Genomic DNA, 24,192 nt, shown 5'->3' on the forward strand with positions numbered 1-24,192 from the left:
GGTGTCATACTGATCCAGAGGCTTCCATCCTCTCTGGGAAACAAGAAGAGTGCAGGTCTGGAGTTGACTTGCTCCATGTTGTGAGTCACAGACTAGAGAGGAGTGAGTCAGGCCACTAACACTGATATTAGAGCTGAACACACAACCGTACCCCGACCAGTGCCCAGTGCCTCTCTCCCCCACACAGCATACGTCACCCCCTAACTCCCCTACTGACCATCTACCCCGCCCACCACACACCCTGCCAATCACAGGTTCCATCACACCGCAGACCCCTCTTCCCTCTGGCCAATAAGGGCGCTGCTGACATCCCCCCCCCCTCACGCGTGCCTGGCTGCTCCGTGTTGTGTACGCGCAGCGAGTGCTCGGAGGAACGAGCCGGAGAACGGAGGAGAATGATGATACCGGGGGGAGGGGGGGACCGGAGATGACAGGGGCTGTGTGCCGAGGAGCGGACACAGGTGAGCTTACTGTTATTGGAATGTATTCTTCTGGGATAACTCACCTACAAGTAAGTGCACGGCGAGCTCAGTGTTATTATCATAGTCCAGTATTGTCTATACAGTATAGTGTGTGTTCGGAACCCATAGGAGGACGGAGCTGGGGTGTGGGCATTGGGGGCACCTCAGGTATGTCCTAGGTGTGTGGGATGAAAGGGTACAGTTGGCTCTTTGCTTCTCCTGTGCCTCATCACTACTTACCAGCTGCTGGATAGGGGTACAGCTGGGCTACTTACTGGCTTGTGGGATTGCTGGAGTCTACAGCATAAGGGGGGAGATTTACTAAAACAATCAGCTTCCTGCTTTTATCGCCACAGCTTAATTGAACAAGCTGAAGTTAGAAGCTGATTGGCTACCATGCACAGTTTTAGTAAATCCCTCCTAAAGCATGCCCCTAATAGCCATAGGCAGTGGCGGCTGGTGCTGTATTTTTAGGAGGGTGGCAAACAAGCTACCCAACCCCCCTTGTTTGGTCGGTCGATCAAACCCCCACCCCCACTCTCGCGGTCAATCAGCGAACACCCCCCATTTGTTGCTTGCCCGTTCGCCCACCCACCAGCTCCGCATTTACCCCATCTAGGTCACAGGTAGCTTTGGAGGCTTTCCCCCCCTGCTTCTCCTCTTGGCCAATCTTGTCTTAAGACCCGCTTCCTGATTGGCTGGGAGGAGAAGCAGGAAGACAATAGCAAATATTAATTCGCTATTGTCACACAAGTGGGTGGGCTCTGCTCCCAGAGCCCAAACTTTTTGATGCCAATTAGAGCCTCGGGCTCTAATTATGTGCTTAAAAAAAAAAAAAAAATGAAATCCATGCGTCCGGCGCCCTGCATGTAGATTAGGGGTCGGGTGCATGGATTAGGGGCTGCCACTGGTCATATGCTTTACTTTATTGGCAAAGCCCCTTCCTTAATGCTGGGTCCCTGGTATTCATATGCCTTGCTGTTATTGGTGAAGCCTTCTGCCTAATGTTGGGTCCCGGGTATTCATAAGGCTTACTATTATTGGTGGAGCTTTCTGCCTAATGCTGGGTCCCGGGTATTCATATGGCTTGCTGTTATTGGCGGAGCCTTCTGCCTAATGTTGGGTCCCCAATATTCATATGCCTTACTATTATTGGCGGAGCCTTCTGCCTAATGTTGGGTCCCCAGTATTCATATGGCTTGCTGTTATTGGCGGAGCCTTCTGCCTAATGTTGGGTCCCGGGTTTTCATATGGCTTGCTGTTATTGGTGGAGCCTTCTGCTTAATGTTGGGTCACCAGTATTAATATGGCTTGCTGTTATTGGTGGAGCTTTCTGCCTAATGTTGGGTCCCCAGTATTCATATGGCTTGCTGTTATTGGCGGAGCCTTCTGCCTAATGTTGGGTCCCGGGTATTCATATGGCTTGCTGTTATTGGTGAAGCCTTCTGCCTAATGTTGGGTCCCGGGTATTCATATGGCTTGCTGTTATTGGTGGAGCTTTCTGCCTAATGTTGGGTCCCGGGTTTTCATATGGCTTGCTGTTATTGGTGGAGCCTTCTGCTTAATGTTGGGTCACCAGTATTAATATGGCTTGCTGTTATTGGTGGAGCCTTCTGCCTAATGTTGGGTCCCCAGTATTAATATGGCTTGCTGTTATTGGTGGAGCCTTCTGCCTAATGTTGGGTCCCCAGTATTAATATGGCTTGCTGTTATTGGTGGAGCCTTCTGCCTAATGTTGGGTCCCCAGTATTAATATGGCTTGCTGTTATTGGTGGAGCCTTCTGCCTAATGTTGGGTCCCGGGTATTCATATGGCTTGCTGTTATTGGTGGAGCCTTCTGCCTAATGTTGGGTCCCCAGTATTAATATGGCTTGCTGTTATTGGTGGAGCCTTCTGCCTAATGTTGGGTCCCCAGTATTAATATGGCTTGCTGTTATTGGTGGAGCCTTCTGCCTAATGTTGGGTCCCCAGTATTAATATGGCTTGCTGTTATTGGTGGAGCCTTCTGCCTAATGTTGGGTCCCCAGTATTAATATGGCTTGCTGTTATTGGTGGAGCCTTCTGCCTAATGTTGGGTCCCCAGTATTAATATGGCTTGCTGTTATTGGTGGAGCCTTCTGCCTAATGTTGGGTCCCGGGTTTTCATATGGCTTGCTGTTATTGGTGGAGCCTTCTGCCTAATGTTGGGTCCCCAGTATTAATATGGCTTGCTGTTATTGGTGGAGCCTTCTGCCTAATGTTGGGTCCCCAGTATTAATATGGCTTGCTGTTATTGGTGGAGCCTTCTGCCTAATGTTGGGTCCCCAGTATTCATATGGCTTGCTTTAATTGGTGGAGCCTTCTGCCTAATGTTGGGTCCCGGGTATTCATATGGCTTGCTGTTACTGGTGGAGCCTTCTGCCTAATGTTGGGTCCCCAGTATTAATATGGCTTGCTGTTATTGGCGGAGCCTTCTGCCTAATGTTGGGTCCTCAATACTCATAAGGCTTGCTGTTATTGGTGGAGCCCCATGCCTAATGTTCGGTCCCCAGTTTTCATATGGCTTGCTGTTATTGTTAGAGCCTTTTTCAACCAGGGTGCCTTCAGGTTTCTTCAGGATGCCTTGGAAAAATGCCTAAAAATTGCCCAAAAATTGTATACAAGTCGGTGAGTGGATGAAGCCTGCCCTTTAGGCAAAACCATATGTATTTATTCGGCACCATGAAAACATTCCAGCAGTCGGCATCCTAAGAACCAATGATGGCATTGGTTGATAAGGAGAACATTGGGTCATGTTAGCCACCACTGGGGTCATATTAGCTGAGTGAGAGATTCAAGGGAGAAGAGAAACACTAGTCAGTACCAGTGTGTAAAGGTGTATTTTCTTTGGAAGCCTAAAAATCACCTATAAAGTTGGGTGTCCTACATGTGTGGATGTTGATGCATTATATAAAACTATTAGTTTAGTGTTTTACTTTAAGAATTGGGTGCACCTGGTTTGTGGAGAATTTTAAAGGGTGCCTTGACTAAAAAAAGGTTTATAAAGTAGAATTCACCCACCTCTGTTTCATTATAAAGTATTTGCTTTCACAAAGGGAACCTACAGCACTAGCTGTTTTTAAAGGGAAGTTCCGCCGGAATAAAATAAAAGTCAGCAGCTACAAATACTGCAGCTGCTGACTTTTAAAATAAGGATGCTTACCTGTCCATGGCTCCTGTGATGTCCTCACCTGAAACTGACCCATCCCACAGCTCCCGGTTGCAGATTCCGGCATCTTTAGTAAGGAAGTCAGGAAGTGAAGCCTTGCGGCTTCACAGCCTGGTTCCCCACTGCGCATGTGTGAGTTGCGCTGCATGTTCTGAATGGTCCCTGCTGTTTTCTGGGACCTGTGTGTCTCCCAGAAGACAGAGGCGGAGGAGGGGCCAGACATGGCATAATTCGTCAAAGATTCTGGAAGTAAAAGCAAATACCTGTATTAGACAGGTATCTGCAGCCCACTCCCCCCTGAAAGGTGCCAAGTGTGACACCGGAGGGGGGGAGGAACCGGATCAGTGGAAATCCATTTCTGGGTGGACCCCCGTATCAAGAATATGTCTGTTGCATTTACTTGCTAACTTGTACTTCTGGTACAGGGGGACTTACATCAGCAGTACTTGGTCCCTCATCCCCCTTATATTACAGTGTATGCATGACCCCTACCCTCAGGCCCACCAACATCAGCTGTAGTGACCGTCCTTCATCCCCTATGATAAAACAATGCATCCCTTTTGTTAAAAAAAATCACAGGGTCACATGACCACCTTCATCCCTAATGCCATAACAAGGCTTATGTATGTCCTATCATACCCTGGAGTAAGGGTGGTTCCATGGGACCTTGCAAGGCAGTGGAGATGGAAATGGAGAAGAGTGAAAATTGTAGCAAAGATCAAACATAAGTCCTGTAGTATATGAGTGTTTACAATGAGGGTTTACTAACACTCTGAGAGTAGGTCCTTAGTATTCAGGCTGCTTGCTGTGTGCTAGGTTCCTTCAGTAGTTAGGCTGCTCGCTATTATACTAGTCTCTTTGGCATTGCTCATGCAGCTAGTTCAAAGCTGATCTTATAGATGGCTCAGCGCTTGCCACAATTGCCAGTCATCCAAACATCTGTGGATTTTCCATAAAATGGAGATTAGTGAAGAATGTCTAAAGATTGTAAAAAATAAAATAATAATAAAAAAAACATTATGTGTGCCAGCCAGTCAGTGTATTCATCATCACATGCTCTCCTGATGTACAATGGGAATTTTATTTGGTGGCAGCCCCTCTAGATGTGTCACATGGCAGTACAGGGATGCCATGATGCCAGGGGCGGACTGACCATTCAGGCACTCGGACACTGCCCAAAGGCCCCATGCCACTAGGCAGCCCCTTTTGGGTTGTCAGTCTCAGTAAAACCAGGGACAGTATCTAAAAATGTGTGTTTTTTTTACATCTGTCCCTGAAATGTCCCTTACCAACATTCTTTAGGTCTAAAAATCCCAAGATTATAGCTGCCCAACCTCTCCAGTAGCTGTTCAGTGTGTGTATGTATACTGTGTGTATGTATACTGTGTATGTATACTGTATGTGTGTGTGTGTTTATACTGTGTGGCCCCATAATCTCTTGCCTGGAGGCCCCATTATCTCCTATTGCCCGGTGGCCCCATGAGTTGTCAGTCCGCCCCTGCATGATGCCCAAGCAATGCTCCTGCCACACACGCTGCTCCTCTATAATTCAACACTGTGTAGCACAATTGCAAGTGATTGCTGTGTACATTCTCTTTATAATGTACGTTACATGTTTCAATAAGTAAAACACAACTAACATGTATTTAGGTAACAAAATAACAAGCAGTGAAAATATTTTGCTACCACGTTTATGTATTTAGTATTATGAAATAGCATAAGATCAGGGTAAACAGTAAAAGAATAGGGAGAGGTGGTGAAAAGGTTAAAAAAGCCTCTCTGAATACCTGCTAAGTATTGCATGTATATACTGGTAATCTCATGATATGTTTACTAGTCTCTAGAATAGTTTGAAACAATATCTTTAGAGACGGTTCACACTGGGGCGACCTGGGATCCGACTTGAAGTTGCACCAAATAGTCCCAAGTCGTGTGGTTGAGAAAATGAATGGAAGTGAATGGAGCCATCTTAATGTACACTACTGCAGTCGCTCCGACTTTAGAAAAGGTTCCTGTACTACTTCAATCCGACTTCTAGGCGACTTGTACCCATTGATTTCAATGGAAGTCGCCTCAGAAGTCTGATCACTGTCTTAACTGAAGCAACAATGCAGGAAGGTAACATACATTTCTCATCCAAACTCCCTCCCTCCCACAGAGCTGATTGTTGTTTAATTGGCCACTGGAAAGTCTCCTGTCCTGGAGGCAACTTGAAGTTGCCTTGTAAGTTGCCTGATGATTCATACTCAAGTCGTGTCCAAGTTGCCTCCCAAAGTCGTGCTGGAAGTCGTGTTGCCCCTGTGTGAACCAAAACAATTATAACAATATGAGCAGCCTATCACTGTTCTAGGAAAGTGTCTGCTTACAGTTTTCAGCTGTCTAAAAATGTTTGAGCAGTTACCCATAGGAAGAACAAAATATTGGCTTGCTTTCCTTTGTGTCCAGTTGTTGATATCGCTGGTTGTCCGATACCTGGGAGATTATAAGAAGTATAACAAAAAGAAATACCACACTACAATACCAGCACTAAATGCCTGGCCACCTGCTTTTACCACCCCTTTGCTGGCCTTGTGAACCTAGCCTAATGGGGCGTCCTTTCACTCCAGGTCTCATAGCAGCCCAGATGTTTTGGAACTACATTTCCCATAATGCTCAACTACACGGCAGAGTGCATGAGCATCATGGGAAATGTAGTTCCAAAACATCTGGGGTGCCAAGGTTCCCCATCACTGGTATATAGCATTCAGGCTACTTGTAGAGTTTTGGGTTCCCTGCATTGTGGCTGTTTGCATCCTGTAGGATTTGATGGCATTTAGGCTGCTTGCCTTTCTACTGGTAAAATGGCATTCTAGCTGCTTACCTTTGTTCTTAGCAGAGGGTATAAGTAGCACTTGTTCTAAAGTGTGTAGCAGAAGATAGACAGGCTTATTATCCAGCTGTGCAGGCCAGGCAGTGGATGTGCTGCTCGTCCAGCAAATAACTGGTGACTGTCACGGCACATGCGGCACATGGCCATTGCTTCAGTGAGTGTGCTGTTATCGGCGGCTCCTGCGTGCATGCGTCATTGCGGCGTCATCGCGGCTCCGGACAATTACAGCGGAACTCTGGGAGCGGTGTACGAGGACCGCTGCAGAGACTTCGATCTAAGGTAAGTAATTCATAATGAGCTTTGTTCGTGGGTTTACAACCATTTTAAGTTCATGTACGTGTAAAGGCAGGTGTCCCAATACTTTTGGTAATATAGTGTATGAGGGTGTCCCTAGGCATCACTTGAGAGACATGTAACTGTGGGAAAGGTATGGCATCATGAGGTCAGCTTCCAAATGCAGCACTTGCCTTTTAGTTAAATATTAAAGAAATCTTTTGGTCTAGTTATGTATTCAGTCATGATTAGTTGCATATTCAAGTACTGCCTTAGTATGCAGCACTGGTACTTGGCCCTTGTTTGTGTATGTATGCATGTGAGTTAGATTGTAAGTTCCTTGAGGGCATGGACTGATGTGAATGTACAATATGTAAAGCTCTGCGTAATTTGTCAGCGCTATATGGATACCTGTGACAAATAAGTATTAAATATCTGAATATAGGCTTAAAGTGATTGTAAAGTCTCGATTTTTCCCCCATAAAATTGTTATACTTACCTGTTCTGTTGCAAAGGATTTGCACAGAGAAGCCCAGGTCCTCCTCTTCTCAGGTACCTCTTCTGTGATCTTGGCCCCTCCCTCCTGTTCAGTGCCCCCACAGCAAGCAGCCCCTATGGGGGCACTTGAGCTGAGTCACAGCTCCCTGTGTCCATCCAGACAAGGAGCCCCAAACCTGGCCCCACCCCCTCTCTCCCCTGATTGGCTAGCTGACTTTGATTGACAGCAGCGACAGGCATTGGTGCCGCTGTTATGTCTCAGCAAATCAGGAGGGAGAATCTCGGACGGCTGAGATACTTGTGGACATCGCTAGATAGAGAGGGACCTTAGATAAGTGTTAGGCTCCATTCACATCTAGGCAGACAAATTTGCGGCGTTTTGTCCCGCGAATTGTGGCGACAAATAGCGGCGTGTTGTACCACGATTTGCGGCGACAAAAAGCCGCGATTGTCCGCCTAGATGTGCCCCAAGATTGTCCCTCTATGGAGATGGTTCCCATCTCCTATGCCGAACGCCGAAAGCCGCCTGAAAAAAAGGTCCGGGACCTTTTTTCAGGCGTTCGGCGTGGAGATGTGAACCATCTCCATAGAGGGCAATGTTAAATCATCCCTCTGGCGGCAGCGGCGTCACACTACAGGCGACAAAACGCCTAGGTGTGAATGGGGGCTTAGGGAGGCTGCTGCACAAAGAAGGCTTTTTATCTTAATGTATAGAATGCATTAAGATAAAAACCTTCTGCCTTTACAACCACGTTAAAGTGGAAGTGCTAGCAATGTGATCCAATCAGAGTTAAGTTTACCAAAGGCCATTACAAAATCTTACATACCTGGTCTGTCTGGTGGATACTGAGATGGGCCATCCCACAAATTGAAGTGGGGCTGTTAAATGGGAGGATTTGCCTTCTACTGTATAATCACATGATCTCTTCCACTGTTGTTATAAGGAAACAACTTCTAGGAGCAGTGAGCCACTAATGCCCAGTATACATGATGAGATTATCGGAAGAATGATCGTACGTTTTTTTTTTGCATGCTAATCTCACGTTGAATCTGATGAGTTCAATAAAGTCACGAAAATTCTCGTATTGCATTTTCAAACGCCAGCTGTACTGATTAAACCAGTTATAGACATAGAGCTAATTTCAAATCAAAATGGAAACATCATTTTAAAAAGATACTGACCTTCAACAGTTTCTGGATCCTGATTGTAATGTAACAGGTCAGGCAGTTGACAGGTGGTAACTGTCAGATTTCAATGTGGCCTCTGATCATCTTAACCACTTAACCCCCGGACCATATTGCTGGTTAAAGACCAGAGCACTTTTTGCGATTCGGCACTGCGTCACTTTAACCGACAATTGCGCGGTCGTGCGACGTGGCTCCCAAACAAAATTGGCCCCCCCCCAAAAAAAAAATATATATATATATATATATATATATATATATATAAAAAAATGTTTTTTCCTCCGTTTAGGCCGATACGTACTGTATTCTTCTACATATTTTTCGTAAAAAAAAATCGCAATAAGCGTTTATTGATTGGTTTGCGCTAGGGTTGTCCCGATACCACTTTTTTAGGACCGAGTACAAGTACCGATACTTTTTTTCATGTACTCGCCGATACCGAATACCGATACTTTTTTTTAAATGTGTCCCCAAATGCAGCCATGTCCCCACAAATATGCAGCCATGTCCCACTCCCCACAAATATGCAGCCATGTCCCCCTCCCCACAAATATGCAGCCATGTCCCACTCCCCACAAATATGCAGCCATGTCCCCCTCCCCACGAATATGCAGCCATGTCCCCCTCCCCACGAATATGCAGCCATGTCCCCCTCCCCACAAATATGCAGCCATGTCCCCCTCCCCACAAATATGCAGCCATGTCCCCCTCCCCACAAATATGCAGCCATGTCCCCCTCCCCACAAATATGCAGCCTTGTCCCCCTCCCCACAAATATGCAGACATGTAAATATGCAGCCATGTCCCCACAAAAATGCAGCCATGTCCCCACAAATATGCAGCCATGTCCCCAAGAGAAAGCCAAGCACTCCCCCCACCGCCGCCGCCTAGTTGATCAGCGCAGGGAACATTACAGCTTTCATTTTAATAGCTGTGTGTTCCCCGCCGCGCCTCGTCATGTATAGACACTCCCCCTTTTCTAGGCACTTTGATAGACAGATCACCCATCCAATCCTGGGACGGGTGATCTGCCTATCACAGTGCCCGGACAAGGGGGAATGTCTATACATGACGAGGCTCGGTGGGGAACACACAGCTATTCAAATGAAAGCTGTAATGTTCCCTGCGCTGATCAACTAGACGGCGGCGGCGGGGGGGGGGGGGGAGGCCTTGGCTTTTCTCTTTGAGGACTGCACTGCTCCGCTCTCTCCGCCCGCTCTCTCTCTATGGGGTATCGGTATCGGCTGAAACATCGGGAGCATTTGCGGGAGTACAAGTACTCGCACAAATGCTCAGTATCGGTCCCGATACCGATACTAGTATCGGTATTGAGACAACCCTAGTTTGCGCAAATGTTATAGCGTTTACAAAATAGGGGGTATTTTTATGGTATTTTTATTAATATTTTTTTTTTTACTAGTAATGGCGGCGATCAGCGATTTTTTTTGGGTACTGCGACATTATGGCGGACACTTCGGACACTTTTGACACATTTTTAGGACCATTAGCATTGGAATACTATAAACATGTGTTCTAACTGTAGGGGTGGGGTGGACTGACATGTAAATAGCCTCCAGCTTTGCTCCTGTTTCTTCTTGCTGGAGAATGCCATTATGTTTAAGTCCAGAGCAGTCACTTTCTTTTTCTGCCATCTCTCCCCCTCTTCTTGGTCTCAAAAACTAGGTGTCATTTTCTGTAATTAAAATGTGTGCATTTCCAGCATTGATTGCATGTCTTGGCTCAGATAGAAAGGAAGGCTGATGGAGCTTACAGCCCTGGAGTTCACAGCCTGCTGATGAGGAAGGAAGGAGAGAGAATCAGAGAGATAAGACACCATTCTTCCAAAGCTGGCCATTTATGAACTGAAGTTCAGCAGGGACCAGAGAAATTGCGATCCATGTATGAGCCACCTGGTTGTCTATGAGTCAATCTATCAATTTACTTGTGCACAACCAGCCTGTTGGATTTCTCCCAAACTATCAGTGCCGCTGGCTATAGCTGGCAATACATTTTATTCTGCTGGTGGGGATAAATTACCTCAACCACAGTAAATGTATGGATGGGGGAAGCAGCTCATTGTATTTTTGTTCATGCAATTACTGGTTGCAAGAAAAAAAGAACGAATCCTGTATGGCTGGCATGGTGGTTACATTTTTTTAATTGATTTAAATCAATTTTTTTTTAGGTTTTTATCAAATTTATTTTAATAAAATGCTTTGGAGTAAAAATCTATCTAAAGATAGTTTTCTATTTAAGATACATTAATAATTTAGCTTATTCAGCATGAAATGGAGCTTAGTTATGTAGCATGAGGCTGTATATTCTACAATATTAAATTTTTTGGTAAACTCATTCAATGAATCCAAGCTCTGCAAGCTGAGATAACATGCACTGCATTGATGCATTTACACAATTTCACAGTAACCATGAGATAAAACAAAGTTCAGGAATATTCTTTTATCCCATTGTATTGCAAATTTATTTACACTACAAACTGTATGATTGAATCTATCCTGATATCGCTGTTTTACCAACCTGACAGCTTAGTATTCTAAATAGGAAACCTTCATTTTGTTTGCAAATATTAAAGATTCCAACTACAAGTGAGAATAAGTCCTTACATTTAAAAAAACACCTGTCATTTCAGACCCATCATGGCAGCGCCTGTTAGTGGGCATCCACTCACCTGCTGCTGCCACGTCCCTCACCTTGTTGTGTCACTGCTGCATCACCAGCCTTCCCATTAATGTGAATGGGACTGTCGGTGAGTCAACAGCGGGTCAGAGGAAGAGTACTGTAGCCACTGTAGGACAAAGATGACAGTTGCTCTTTAAAAAATATGATTTAAACTGAGTTGATTTAAATCAAGCCTTTTTACAAGTGATTTAAATCATGATTTAAATTGACTTGATTTAAATCAAATCCACCCTGGACTGTGTTGTATTTCTTTTTATGGTTTAAATTGATTTGATTTAACTAATTAAGGACCAGAAGGATTTGCCCCCTTAATGACCAGGCCATTTTTTTGTGTTACGGCACTTCATCGCATTAACTGACAATTGCGCGGTCGTGCGACGCTGTACCCAAATAAAACTGACGTCCTTTTTTTCTCACAAATAGACCTTTTTTGGGTGGTATTTGATCACCTCTGCGATTTTTATTTTTTGGGCTATAAACAAACAATGATCGACAATTTAAAAAAAATACATATTTTTTACTTTGTGCGATAATATATATCCAAAAAAACAAATAAAAAAACTCATTTATTCATCAGTTTAGGCCGGTATATATTCTTCTACATATTTTTGGTAAAAAATTGCAATATGAGTATATTGATTGGTTTGCGCAAAAATGTGTTAAATTGTTTTTACTAGTAATGGCGGCGATCGGCGATTTTGTACCGGGATTGCAGCGGACAAATCTGACTCAAAATTACACTTTTTGGGGATCAGTGACATTATTAGATTCATCAGTGCTATAAAAATGCACTGATCAATGTAAAAATGGCACTGGCAGGGAAGGGGTTAACACTAGGGGGTGTTCTAACCATGGGGGGGGGGGGTGGATGCACAACCAGGGACATGACAGAAATCACTGTTCCCGATCACTGGGAACAAAAGATATTTGTCATGTCTCCTGTCAGAAAGAGGATCTGCCTGGCTGTACTAGGCGATCACAGGTTGACCTGTAACTGCGCCTGCGCGAGCCGCCATGCAGCTAAGGCGATACGTGCAGAAGAACTGACCTGCCGCCATATAATGATGGCGGCTGGTCTGCAAGTGGTTAAATCAAATCCCCCTTTTGATGGCTGGCTCTTTTGTGTCTCTCTGGCAGCAGAGTTTTGAAATCCTGTCATCTCTCCTGCTTTTGTTTTCTCCTTCCGTAATCTGTGTTACCTCAATACAGTCTGTCATTCCTGTTGTTTCCTTCCCTCTTCAGCAACAGTAAATCTTAAAGCTGTCAGCTGATTTGCCTGTAGTAGCTCTGATTTTAGGCACAGTTCCGAGAATAGAGAGCAGAGCAGGGTAGGACAGTGTCCTACTGGTCCTGAAACAGTATAGGCACCTATTTATAATGTTCTCCATAGTTCTACCTGTAAAAGGGGACAGTCTGAAGTCATCTATTGGGGCTTAAAGCGGAGTTCCAGCTGTTTCTGTGCTTATTAAAAGTCAGTAGCTACAAAAAGTGTAGCTGCTGACCTTTAATAAACACACACTCACCTGTCCCATGGTCCAGTGGGGTGGCCACCCGAAGCCTCGGTTCTCTCCACCTCCTCTCCCCAGCGCTGGCATCACTAGTGTGGGCACCCAGATGTGACAGTTTGTGGCTGGTGCGCACTGCGCATGTGCAAGTGGCGCTTCGCATCCTGAATGGTTGAGCAATGTTCTGGAACCTGTGATGTGTCCCAGAAGAGTCTCCTCCATTGAGAAAAGCTCTTTCATCAATTACATTGCTTGTAACATGATCTGTGAATGGAGGAGAGTCTCATCAGATACAGAATTCTCTCCCCATTCACCAAACGGTATGTTTCTCTAATGTTGTTCTATTGAATGCTTTATTATGTGTGTGGAAATTAAGACTTCTCAACAGAGATGGAATAATGAGCAAGATAATTCATAGAGTGATAAAATCTCAGTGGTTTGATACCCCCGTGTAAGGTACAGTATGGTAGCTTATTATCAGTTAAAGATAATGATGAGGGCATTTGAAAAAAAATAAAAATACAACAGAATGTTGTTTCTATACCAGCTGATCAAGTTTCAGTCCCTGAAGCGTAGAACGTGAACATAAAACCTGCTGCTTTCCATAGCTTTCCATGAACGCCATAAATAATGCAAACTAACATGTAAGACCTCGTACACACGACCGTTGCTGGGATTTTTTTTTTGCCGAGGAAACCGGTCGTGTGTACACTTTTCGACGAGGAAACTGTCGCGGATCCCGTCGAGCCAAAAAGAGAGCATGTCTTCTTTTTCCTCGACGGGAATGGAGAAACTTGCCTTGTCGAGTTCCTTGACAGCCTATCAAGGAACTCGACGGGGAAAACGATGTGTTTCGCCCGTCGAGTTCCTCTCGAGCTAACTCTCTGTATGATGCGCTTGTCTTCATAGTTTGCCTAATTTTTATGGCTCTTGTAAAAAAAAAAAAAAAAAAAGGAAGTGTCTGCAATCTCCATAGCAACCAATCAGCTTATAACTGTCATTTATCTAGAGTAGGTTTTTAAAAAAGAGCAGCATTTGCCTGCTGGGGTAAAACAGATTGTTATCTACTGTAGGTAAGAGAGTGCTTATTGTTGGTAATCACTTGAAGTGGCGTGAGATTTATTATGTGTCAAAGGTCTGCCCCTGAGTTTACTCTATGTGGTTTCAATATTGGCATGTATCTCTGAGGCTTTGCTGACTGTCAGTGAACAGGTTCCATGTGCAGTAAGTATGACTATCCTGTCGTGCTTTATTTTTACATTCCGTTCTATTCTAAAACAAAATTTCAATATGGCTCATGCACGCAATAGGTAATATTTTGAAAATGCCAAACCTACTGTGTATACGTGGAATCTAACACAACATGATAGTATGTTAATGTTGATGTATACCATTATTGATCTAATTTATGCAGATCAAAGGAAAGGAAAACTTGTTATTATTGCTTATTGCAAATAGGAGAAATACTGCTTTTTTTTTACTGTAACATGTATAAGACCTGTCACCAGGTCTCTAAACAAATCAAAATTTTGGAAAGAAAAGTAGTATTTGATTAGCTCTCTAGTGGCCCATTTACATTTCCAGTGTTAAATGCCTGTGTCCACCACCATGCTCTGGGGTTCCTTTATTAGGGTTTGTAGGAAAGAACTAACGTATGTGGTGGAGGATACAGGCATGTAAAATTCCCAGAAGCGTTGAATGTCTGTATCTCTGGAATAGAGGAGGGTAAGATATATGGTATACCAGAGAAGTAAGAACATTGCCTTTTCTGTTGCAGGTAACTGGCATTTTGATTTGTTTATAGACCTGCCAGGGTCTCTTTTTAAAAGGCTTACTTGCTGGTAAGGGATGTGCTGTAAATAAATGTAAGCTATAAAATGTTGGTGTCAAATGCTAAATAGAGCAGAATTTATCTCACCTCATCTCCAGCTGACAATTAACTTTGTGTGCTTATGTTATCTTTTTGGATTGCTTTATGTTTTCTGGACTTTGCACTTTAAACCTCTCCAGTGGTGTAAAAAAGGATTTAATCACAGCTTTGTGACAGTTAGCAGTCATCTTTCCTGATTTTTACCCTAAAATGTACCATATGTTAGTGTTGCCAGATGCCCCTGGTTTCTGGGGACAGACCATGCTTTCAGGAGGAATGTGGAGTTCCCAGGGACCACGTGCCAATGTGCATGCATGGAAACTTGCCAAACCTCTCCTGTAATGCCGGCTTTTTTGTCATGTTGTGAGCTCTCTGGACGTTAACATCTAAAATCTCTGGCTCTGTCACAGCCTGCAGGTTTGTAGAAACACTGGCTGCCTAGAGAGAAGGAAAAAGCGGATGGGTGCTGTGTGCATTAGCTCTGCTTAAAATGATTGTTAACGATCACCTTGTAAACCAACCCATTCACTTTGAAAAGCAAAAGGCAAAACATTTTAGTATAGATATAGATATAAAAAAAACATTATAAATGCCCTTTTCCCCCCTTTTCTAGAAGTGATCACATTCCATCTGTTCTCAGCTGCATAAGAGCTGTGGGGGGGGGGGGGGGGGGGTGGAGAGAAACAGCTCAGCTGTTAGATGCAGCAACAGCGGATTTTCGTGCCACAAGCAAATTTGAGAAATCCGACATGTTGGAAATTTTTAGAAAAACAAACGATTTTCTGATCAATGATGGGAGAATCGTGCGAGAAATGTAATAGAAAATTTGCAAGAAAAGAATATTCCCGGAGGGAAAAGAATATTCCCTGAGATAAACGAATATTCCCGGAGAGAAACGAACATTCCCGGCAACATGAATATTTTGTCGGCCGAATTTCGAAAATCAATGGTGGCATCATCGGATCACAAAAAAAAAAAAAAACTTTCTGATTTTGAATAGAAAATTTGTTTGAAATTCGACCGTGTATGGCCTGCTTTAGCTTCCCAGTGAGTGACTGTGCAGCAGGGCCATGTCAGGACAAGTCTGATTATAGAAGGAGAGCAGCCTGAGTTCCCAACATAGCTAGAGAACTGACAATGGCGTGCTCCCTGCTTAGTGTGGTCAGTTTAATAGGAAAGCAAGGGGACTAGTAGGAACACCAGGGATTTCATACAAAGGAATCAATACAAAGAGAACATGATACTTTCTCATACAAGCACTTGGTACAGCAGGCACATATCAGCAATAAAAAGTGTTGGGGGTAACAAACACTTTAAAATTTACATATTGGAACAGACGTGGGCCTGGTATCTGGTACTCCTGGTGTTTGGACAGAGGGAACTTGGAGTAGTATGGTGGGATTGGGGCTATGCCACTGTGTCAGTACATCTTTCAGATTCGATGACAATTGTGGACCCACTTGTTACACGACACTAACACTACTGCTGATCACTGGCAGCATTGCTCATTTGTGATCACTGTCACCATCCACCACTGATCACTGTCAGTACTGCTGACCACTGTCACCATCCACCACTGATCACTGTCAGTACTGCTGACCACTGTCAAAACTCACTACTGATCACTTGCAGTACTGCTCACCATTGCAAGGAATTACATTTTTCCAGCAGCATAGTTATGGAGTACAGTGCTACATTGGAAAGGATGAGTCTAGGGGAATTTTTTAAAGCGTAACTCCACTTTTGTTGAGAAGAAAACACTCCTGGGTGATCTATGTACATTGCAGGGATAATAACAAACTTTGTTGTAGATTCCTACCTTTTGTTATTCTGAAGAAATCACTGTTTGTTCCTCGGTGCCTCTGTGTTAAGTGAGTCTAATGGGAGTGGTTTCATAATAATCAGTCAGATGCGGCAGCTGCAGGGCTCTAATAAGGAATATCTCACCAGAAAAATTAAATTTTTGTTGCAGTGATGCCTGAAATCTGACGTATCTTAGGCAGACTTCTGGGAAAATTGGTGAGCCAATCACACAAACAGGAAATGATGTTTCTGGGGAGTGGTCAGTACATACTCTGTGTACAGAACAAGTCCAAGTAGCCATATTGCATTGCATTCTCAGAAAATTAAAGTGGCTGCAGATTAAAAAGGAAAGGTAATTTTTTAATAAAATTCAATTACAATATGACTTGTGTCGCAATTGTATAAGCCATATAATTATTTCTTTATTTGCTATTTTTTTCCCCCATGAAAGTGGAGTTACCCTTTTAATTATATTTGCTCATCAAGATCATTGAGAGTGACAGTGCTGTATTTGTGTTTTTATTTCCTCCATTAATACCTATAACATGGAAGGCAAAAGGAGATGTCCCATGTAGTTGTTGCAGCCATGGAGGTCCCATAAATAGAAGCACATTTATTTTTACAGGAAAGATTGTTTTTCTGGTACTGCACTCACGTGTCCAGTTTAGATGTATAAAATACATAATGAAGCTTTTCTTTCAAACTTTAATACACTTTGACCCTTAGGCTCTGTTCACATCATTTTTGGGCGTTTTTTTTGCTCACACTGAGTAGCGCTAGGCGTCAGCTTTTAACCCCTGCTAGTGGCCGAAAAATGGTTAAATGGTTGATTTCAATAGGCAGGGGTGCTTTAGGATGCGGCTTGCAGGACTTTTATTACCGTCCTGCCCAGGGCTGTGGAGTCGGTAGATAAATGTTCAGACTCTGACTCCGACTCCTCAGTTTTATGTACTTCCGACTCCCCGACTCCGACTCCTCTGTATTTATATGCAAATGTATTTTATACATTCCTTGAGGGAAAGAAACGCAACCTACCACAGGACTACTGGCTGGGAAGCCAACAGTCTACTGTATTGCACAGTTTAAGCAAAAGACAAACACAATGAAAACAACGTTTTATAAAAAAAAATGTATTAACCACTTCCATACCAGGTACTTACGCAGCTTCCCGCCCAAGCCAATTTTCAGCTTTCAGCACTGTCGCACTTTGAATGGCAATTGCGCGGTCATGCTACACTGTACCCAAACAAAATTGGCGTCCTTTTTTCCCCACAAATAGAGCTTTCTTTTGGTGGTATTCGATCACCTCTGCGATTTTTTTTTTTGCGCAACAACTAAAAAAAGGCTGAAAATTTGGAAAAAAAATTACGTTTTTATTTTTTTCTGTTAATTTTTTTGTAAATAAGTTTTCTCTTTCAATTACGGGCACTGATATGGCGGCACTAATGGGCACCGATGAGATGGCACTGATGGACATCGATGAGGTAGTACTGACGGGCACAGATGAGGTGGCACTGATTGGCGGCGCTGGTATGCGACACTGATGGGCACACATAGGCGGCACTGATGGGCACACATAGGCGGCACTGATGGGCACACATAGGCGGCACTGATGGGCACACATAGGCGGCACTGATGGGCACACATAGGCGGCACTGATGGGCACACATAGGCGGCACTGGGCACTCATGGGCGGCACAGATGGGCACTCATAAGCGGCACAGATGGGCGGCACTGATGGATACTTATGGGTGGCACAGATGGGCACTGATAGGTGGGCACTGGGCATGGATGGGCACTGTGGGGTGGCACTGATGGACACTGGGGTGGCGCTGATGGACACTGGGGTGGCGCTGATGGACACTGGGGTGGCAGCACTTATTTTTGCCAGGTTGCCAGTCAGTGCCCATTTGTGGGCACTGACTGGCATCTTTTTTCTTTATGCTTTTTTTTTTTAGACTTTTTTTTTAGACTTTTTTTTTGGACTTTTTTTTTTTTTTGCCATTTTTTTTTTTTTTGCCATTTTTTTTTTTTTTGCCCACCCTGGTGCTCCAGGGTGGGCATCCCTGGTGCTCCAGGGTGGCGATCCGAGGGGGGGCTGCGCTGATAAACAATCAGCGCTAACCCCCCCTGTCAGGAGAGCCGCCGATCGGCTATCCTCTACTCGCGTCTGTCAGACGCGAGTGAGGAAGAGCCATCGACGGCTCTTCCTGTTTACATCGTGATCAGCCGTGGTTGGACACGGCTGATCACGTGGTAAAGAGTCTCCGCCGGAGGCTCTTTACCGAGATCGGAGATGCAGGGTGTCAGACTGACACCCCGCATCACCGATCGCCGCGATGCGCGCCCCCACGGGCGCGCGCGGCATGAAATCCTGCAGGACGTTCTAGAACGTCCTGTCAGGATTTCATAACCACTTCCCGGACGTAAATCGGCCATAGGCCGGGCGGGAAGTGGTTAATCAATCAAGTGGCTGGATAGTAGCAGCAGGCATAAACATCAGGAACAGGATCTTTACCAGTTCAAAAATACAAACCACATTATTTGGTTGTTTTAGAACAAAAACAAAGCTTATCTATAATGAACCAAAAACAAAATCTGTAAAACCTAGAAATGGTTTATATTAATCTAGAAATGTAGTTATAGGCTTAGCAAATGCAAATCAATTCAATGTAGAGTTCTAAGGAAGAGAATTGCCTCTGCCAGATCCTCTTTCATAGAGGCTCTTAAAGCGGATCTCCCACGCCAAAAACATTTTTTTGTTAATGCCTAGTTAAACGGTTAATGCCCCTAATTTGCTGAACTCACGTTTTCTGTCTCCCGCGGCCGCTCCGCTGCCATCCTGTGTTAAACATAAACTTATATTCCTCCTTCCGTTTTGGTTCCATTTTAACTGTGGGCATAAGCCCACAGGCCTGCACTCCCTTCTTCCGGTGGATGCTGATGTCCCAGCATCCACCGATCGATCTCGCGCACGAGCACAAGCAACAGGGAACAGCGGCTTTCGAAATAGCGCAAGATTTGAGAACACGGCTGTGCAGAGCGCACTGCATCTAACAGGAATTGATGCAATGCCCGGAAAACTCCCGCATACATGCAGACCGGAAGGTACAGTAATGTACAGGTACTGTACACATTTAGCTAAAAAAAAATAACCGGTTTTAGCAGATAGCGCCATTGTTATTAAGCAAATTATGTAATTAGGGTGGAGATCCGCTTTAAGTCAGACTTTATTATTTTTAGGGCTGAAAATAATCTTAGAGAGGTAGTTGGGCTGCTGCTTTCTCCTTTGTGTGCTTATCTGCTGCTGAAGATAGGGCAGTGGGAGGATCCAGGAAGGGGCATTTATTCTAAAACATGATTTTCCTAGGAGAATCCCATAGTCATGTTTAAAGTTTAAGCTAACAATCGGAGTTTACAAGTTTTTATAGCCTTAGCTAAATGACAGCAGTTTTTCCAATGGTTTACAGCTTCAGTCTTGAACTATTGGCCCTCCATTCCCTTCACTTATACAAGTGTCTCACTCTCTAGTCCTGCAAAAAACATATTTATTTAATCCCTTATCAGTGAGAGGCTAGGTTACACATGGACGCTGCGTTCCCTGTAACAGCAGAACACAACACTATGGAAAGTATAAGTATTGCAGCTCCTAATTGTGCGTTGCGTGCCATATAGTGAAGCACATGAAAAGCATGCTTCTTCACGGTCACTTAACGTGTTCGTTTTGCGGTTACGTGAGGCACTGCATGCATTGGTCTTTATTCTTACAGTAGAGAAGTCATCAATTATAACTTTTTGTGAATTGGGACATTTAAACTTGCTTTTTTTTTTTTAATTCCAATCTAAATTTAGTAGGAGTCGGAGTCGGTGCATTGCTTGCCGACTCCGATTCCAGGTACCCAAAATTTCCCCCGACTCCGACTCCACAGCCCTGGTCCTGCCAGCGCACAACTGGAGTGAGAGGAGAGGTTCTTTCAAGGCGCTTTGCAGGCACTATTTTTAGCGCTATAGCACCTGCAAAGTACCTAAGTGTGAAAGCAGTGTGAAACCCCAACAAGCCAAACCCTTTTATTTCAATAGCCCCAGTTCGGATCTGAGCATTCTAGCACTAAAAGCAAAACGACCGTCGCTGAAAAAAGTGCAGGAGCTTATTTTTTCGCAGATTACAGGCGTTTTTCATTCTTTTACATTAGTGACTTTTTGACCTGTACAAAATAGCCGCAAAAATGAAATCGCTCAGGTGTGAACGGGGCCTTAAAGTGGAGCTTCAGTCTGTTTGAGAAAAATGAAGTCAGCAGCTACAAATACTTTTAATAAAAGGAGCAGTGTGAACCCAGCCTAAGTGTGGGAAGCTGGCTGTGACTCCTTGCGGCTTCACAGCCAGCTTCCCACTGGTTTTCTACCTGAAGTTTTCCTAGATGGTTGCATTTCTATTTGAACTTCTTGGGGTGAAAAAAAACTTCACAACCAGTGGAAAGTGTATCCTCATTGGACTATTAACATGTTTCATCAACCAATTTGTATTTGGGATATATGAAATCTTAGCAAATACTAACATATAGAATGACTATTAATACGCAAACTAAAAAACTGGTGAATTAAGGAGACTTGAAAAGTATTTGCTTTTAGAAGCTTTGTGGCATATTTCTCTAAATCAATAAATCTTGCCAACTTTGATTTACTTTGCTTATGAAATGCTCCTATTTAGCCAAAGTAATAGAAAACAATCGGGCTGGAATCCTTCTAAAGTAGGAGCAAACTGCACAATGGGATAATTTTGTTTAGCTATAACAGTTTATATTTTCCATAATTATTATTACTTTCATAGGTTGGAGCTAAATATAACAATCATATGGCTGCAATTCAATTATGGCACATAACATAGGCGTTATGGCTTATTGAGTCAGATGGTAATACAATGTGAAAACCCTGTTCTTCAGTTTTCCCAGTAGCAGAAAACTGAAAGGCATTGGCCTCCCTGAGACTAGCTGAAGTTCTTTTTTTAATGTCTAGCATTTAGAATCACTAATATTACTTCAAAGCCTAGTACACAGGGGCCGAATATTCGGCCCATTCAATAGAAACCGCCTGACATTCGTCCCCTGTGTACGGGAGTCGGTTCGACAGACTTCTGTCGAAGGGCCATGACCGAAAAAGGTACACGCAAAAATCCTTTCCTTATCATTTTTTCCTTGCACATGATTGGGTATTCTTTGCAAAGTAATTTCATTTTGAAAGTGAAATTCTCAGCTCTTTTGGTAAATCAGAGTAAAGATAACATTATAACATTAATTCATGGTATTTTGGTCTGTTTAGAAGTCGATGTTGTAAGTAGATGTGCTGTTAAGGGCCCATTCACACTAGTAACTGTATGTGGCTAACGTGTAACAGGATTGCTATGCACTTCGCATACAGTTTTGTGTAGTGCAATTTTATCCCCATTCGGTTTGAATAGGCTGAAATCGCACCACACCAAAAGTAGGGCATGTACTACATCTTAAAACGTGCGGCAACCGCATTGCATGGTCATTTTGTACTATGTAAACCATTGTAAGCAAACGCATTGCGATCAGAATGCTGTGCGGGAACGTGGCTCTCCCACACTGCATTCTAGTGTGACCAGGCCATAACTATATGAGACAAGTTGACTTTCATCCATTATTTAGACTCGGAATAATTTTTCTTTGTGGCATACTGATGTAACAGCATATGGTCTTATGCTGGAGTGTGAAAGATTCAATTTGCCATACACAGTTTTGCTGCCTAAATGGGTTTTGCAACTGCCAAAAAGTGTCTAGCAGCAGCTAGATTTCTATTTTAATACTGTGTGTGAATTATGTTAGTCAGAATGTTTTATGCATATGTGTAATCTTTAAGGTCTGAATGACGCAATGCCAAGTTTACATTGTTGCACATACAGGGTTATTTGTACATTTATCATATGATGCAACAGATGGGTTGTTTAACAAATGTAAGGAAAATTAGCTTGACATCAATTTTCTCCAGAGCAGGTTTAAAGAATTACACAGTCCATTAGGAAATGAAATATAATATCAAAGATATATCACTGTGTAATTTAAGCCAGCAGAGGCCAGGCTTGTGAAATTGATGAAGACTGAAATGAAATATTTTTGGCATTCGGCAAGAATATGCAGGTTGTGTCGGTTGCTCTCTTTTATCTCATAATACACAGTTTGTTAGAATTTGTTCTGTGTCATGAAAAGTACATACCTTATGTTGCAAAATATTAGTAAGTTAATGGGGTTGATTTACTAAAGGCAAATAGACTGTGCTCTCTGCAAATGCAGTTGCACTCATTTTACCCAGTGCCTAGTGAGTGTGGTGAAGCTCTGCTGATTTCCATCATCCAATCATGTTCAAACAAACATGCATTTTTCTACTTTCCTTGCTCCTGATTGGGTATTCTGCATAAAGTGAATCTTAGCCTCAATCACTAAGCTCTGAGTAAAATGAATGCAGCTGCACTTGCAAAGGTCACAGTCTATTTGCCTTTAGTAAATCAGCCCAATGTTTTAATGTATCAAACAATCCTTGCAGTTGAATGCAATATATTTGACTACTTGTGTGTTTTGCATATTCTCCTTTCTATGAATTGTTCAGTAGTCACACTTCCTGTATCTTGGTGCAGTTCATTACAACATTTGAATGTGATTGCTCAGAGGGGAAATTAAAAGGAACTGCAGGCACAATTATCATTACATTTTTTGCTGAGGCATTAAAAGGCTATGCATAGATAAAAGCCCACTTTACTGGATGTTGTGGAGGCCACTCTGCCCATTGGTGATTGTAAAAGGCAGGCTATTAATCACAGTTTCTGTTGTCCTAATGATCAACTGGATTAGATCCAAAGCCAAGGGAACTGCACAGACACCTGCTGGCCAGTTCAAGATCATATTGACAAACACAAGTTAAAGTGACACTAAATCCTTGGTTTACAGATAAAGGGCACAGCAAGTGGCAACATTTTATTTTAGAAGTATGTTGCCCCCCCCCCCCCCCCCCCCACAATCATACTTACTTAGGTGGATGCAGCATTGGCACGTTGCTGCATCTTTCCTCTGCCGGCTCTAAGACTGAGAACTGAGCGATCAAACACAACCAAACCTGTCATGAACTTACCCGAACATTGATCGGCTCTGTGACATCAGCCGACAGTGGGCTTCAGCCCCCTGTCTGCTAAAAAATGGGTCACAGAAGTGCAGAACGAACTCCACTTCTGTGATCCACAGGAGAAGTACAGCCAAACAAGCTTTGGCTGTACTCATTGAATGCAGGGAATGCATTAAAGGAACACTAAAGATAATTTTTTTTTAAAATAACAAACATGTTATACTGACCTCCACTGTGCAGCTCATTTTGCAAAGAGTGGCCCCGAACCTGGTCTTCTGGGGTCCCTCGGCAGCCGTCTCGACTCCTCCCCGCAATAACTTTCCACCTTCATGCGAGCTCTCTCGCATGGTGGTAAGTTCTTGTGGGCACGCTCCCGTGATACAGCCAGCTGCTATCACTGTATGGCCCCGTACACACGGCCGAGGAACTCGACGTGCCAAACACATCGAGTTCCTCGGCCAGTTCAGTCCTGGAGCCGCCGAGGACCTCGGCGGGCCGAGTTCTCCCACAGAACAACGAGGAAATAGAGAACATGTTCTCTATTTCCTCGCCGAGGTCCTCGTCGGCTTCCTCGGCCGAAAGTGTACACACGGCCGGGTTTCTCGGCAGAATTCAGCCAGAAACTCGGTCGGAAGCTGAATTCTGCCGAGGAAACTGGTCGTGTGTACGGGGCCTCTCACTCGGCTCTGCCCCGCGGCGCGCTGTTATTGGAT

At 43.8% G+C, this 24,192-nt stretch overlaps 1 protein-coding gene across 1 annotated transcript in view; it reads left to right on the plus strand.

Moving 5' to 3' along the window:
- Positions 1-325: 325 nt before the first annotated feature.
- The window catches only part of TPST1 (tyrosylprotein sulfotransferase 1), a 130,297-nt gene continuing 106,430 nt past the window's right edge, over positions 326-24,192 (plus strand). Inside the window, 1 exon segment of the mRNA XM_040336768.1 lies at positions 326-461. The gene's annotated coding sequence lies outside the window, so the exon portion shown is untranslated.

The sequence above is a fragment of the Rana temporaria genome, chromosome 2 (assembly GCF_905171775.1).
Source record: "Rana temporaria chromosome 2, aRanTem1.1, whole genome shotgun sequence".
Classification (NCBI taxonomy): Eukaryota; Metazoa; Chordata; class Amphibia; order Anura; family Ranidae; genus Rana; species Rana temporaria.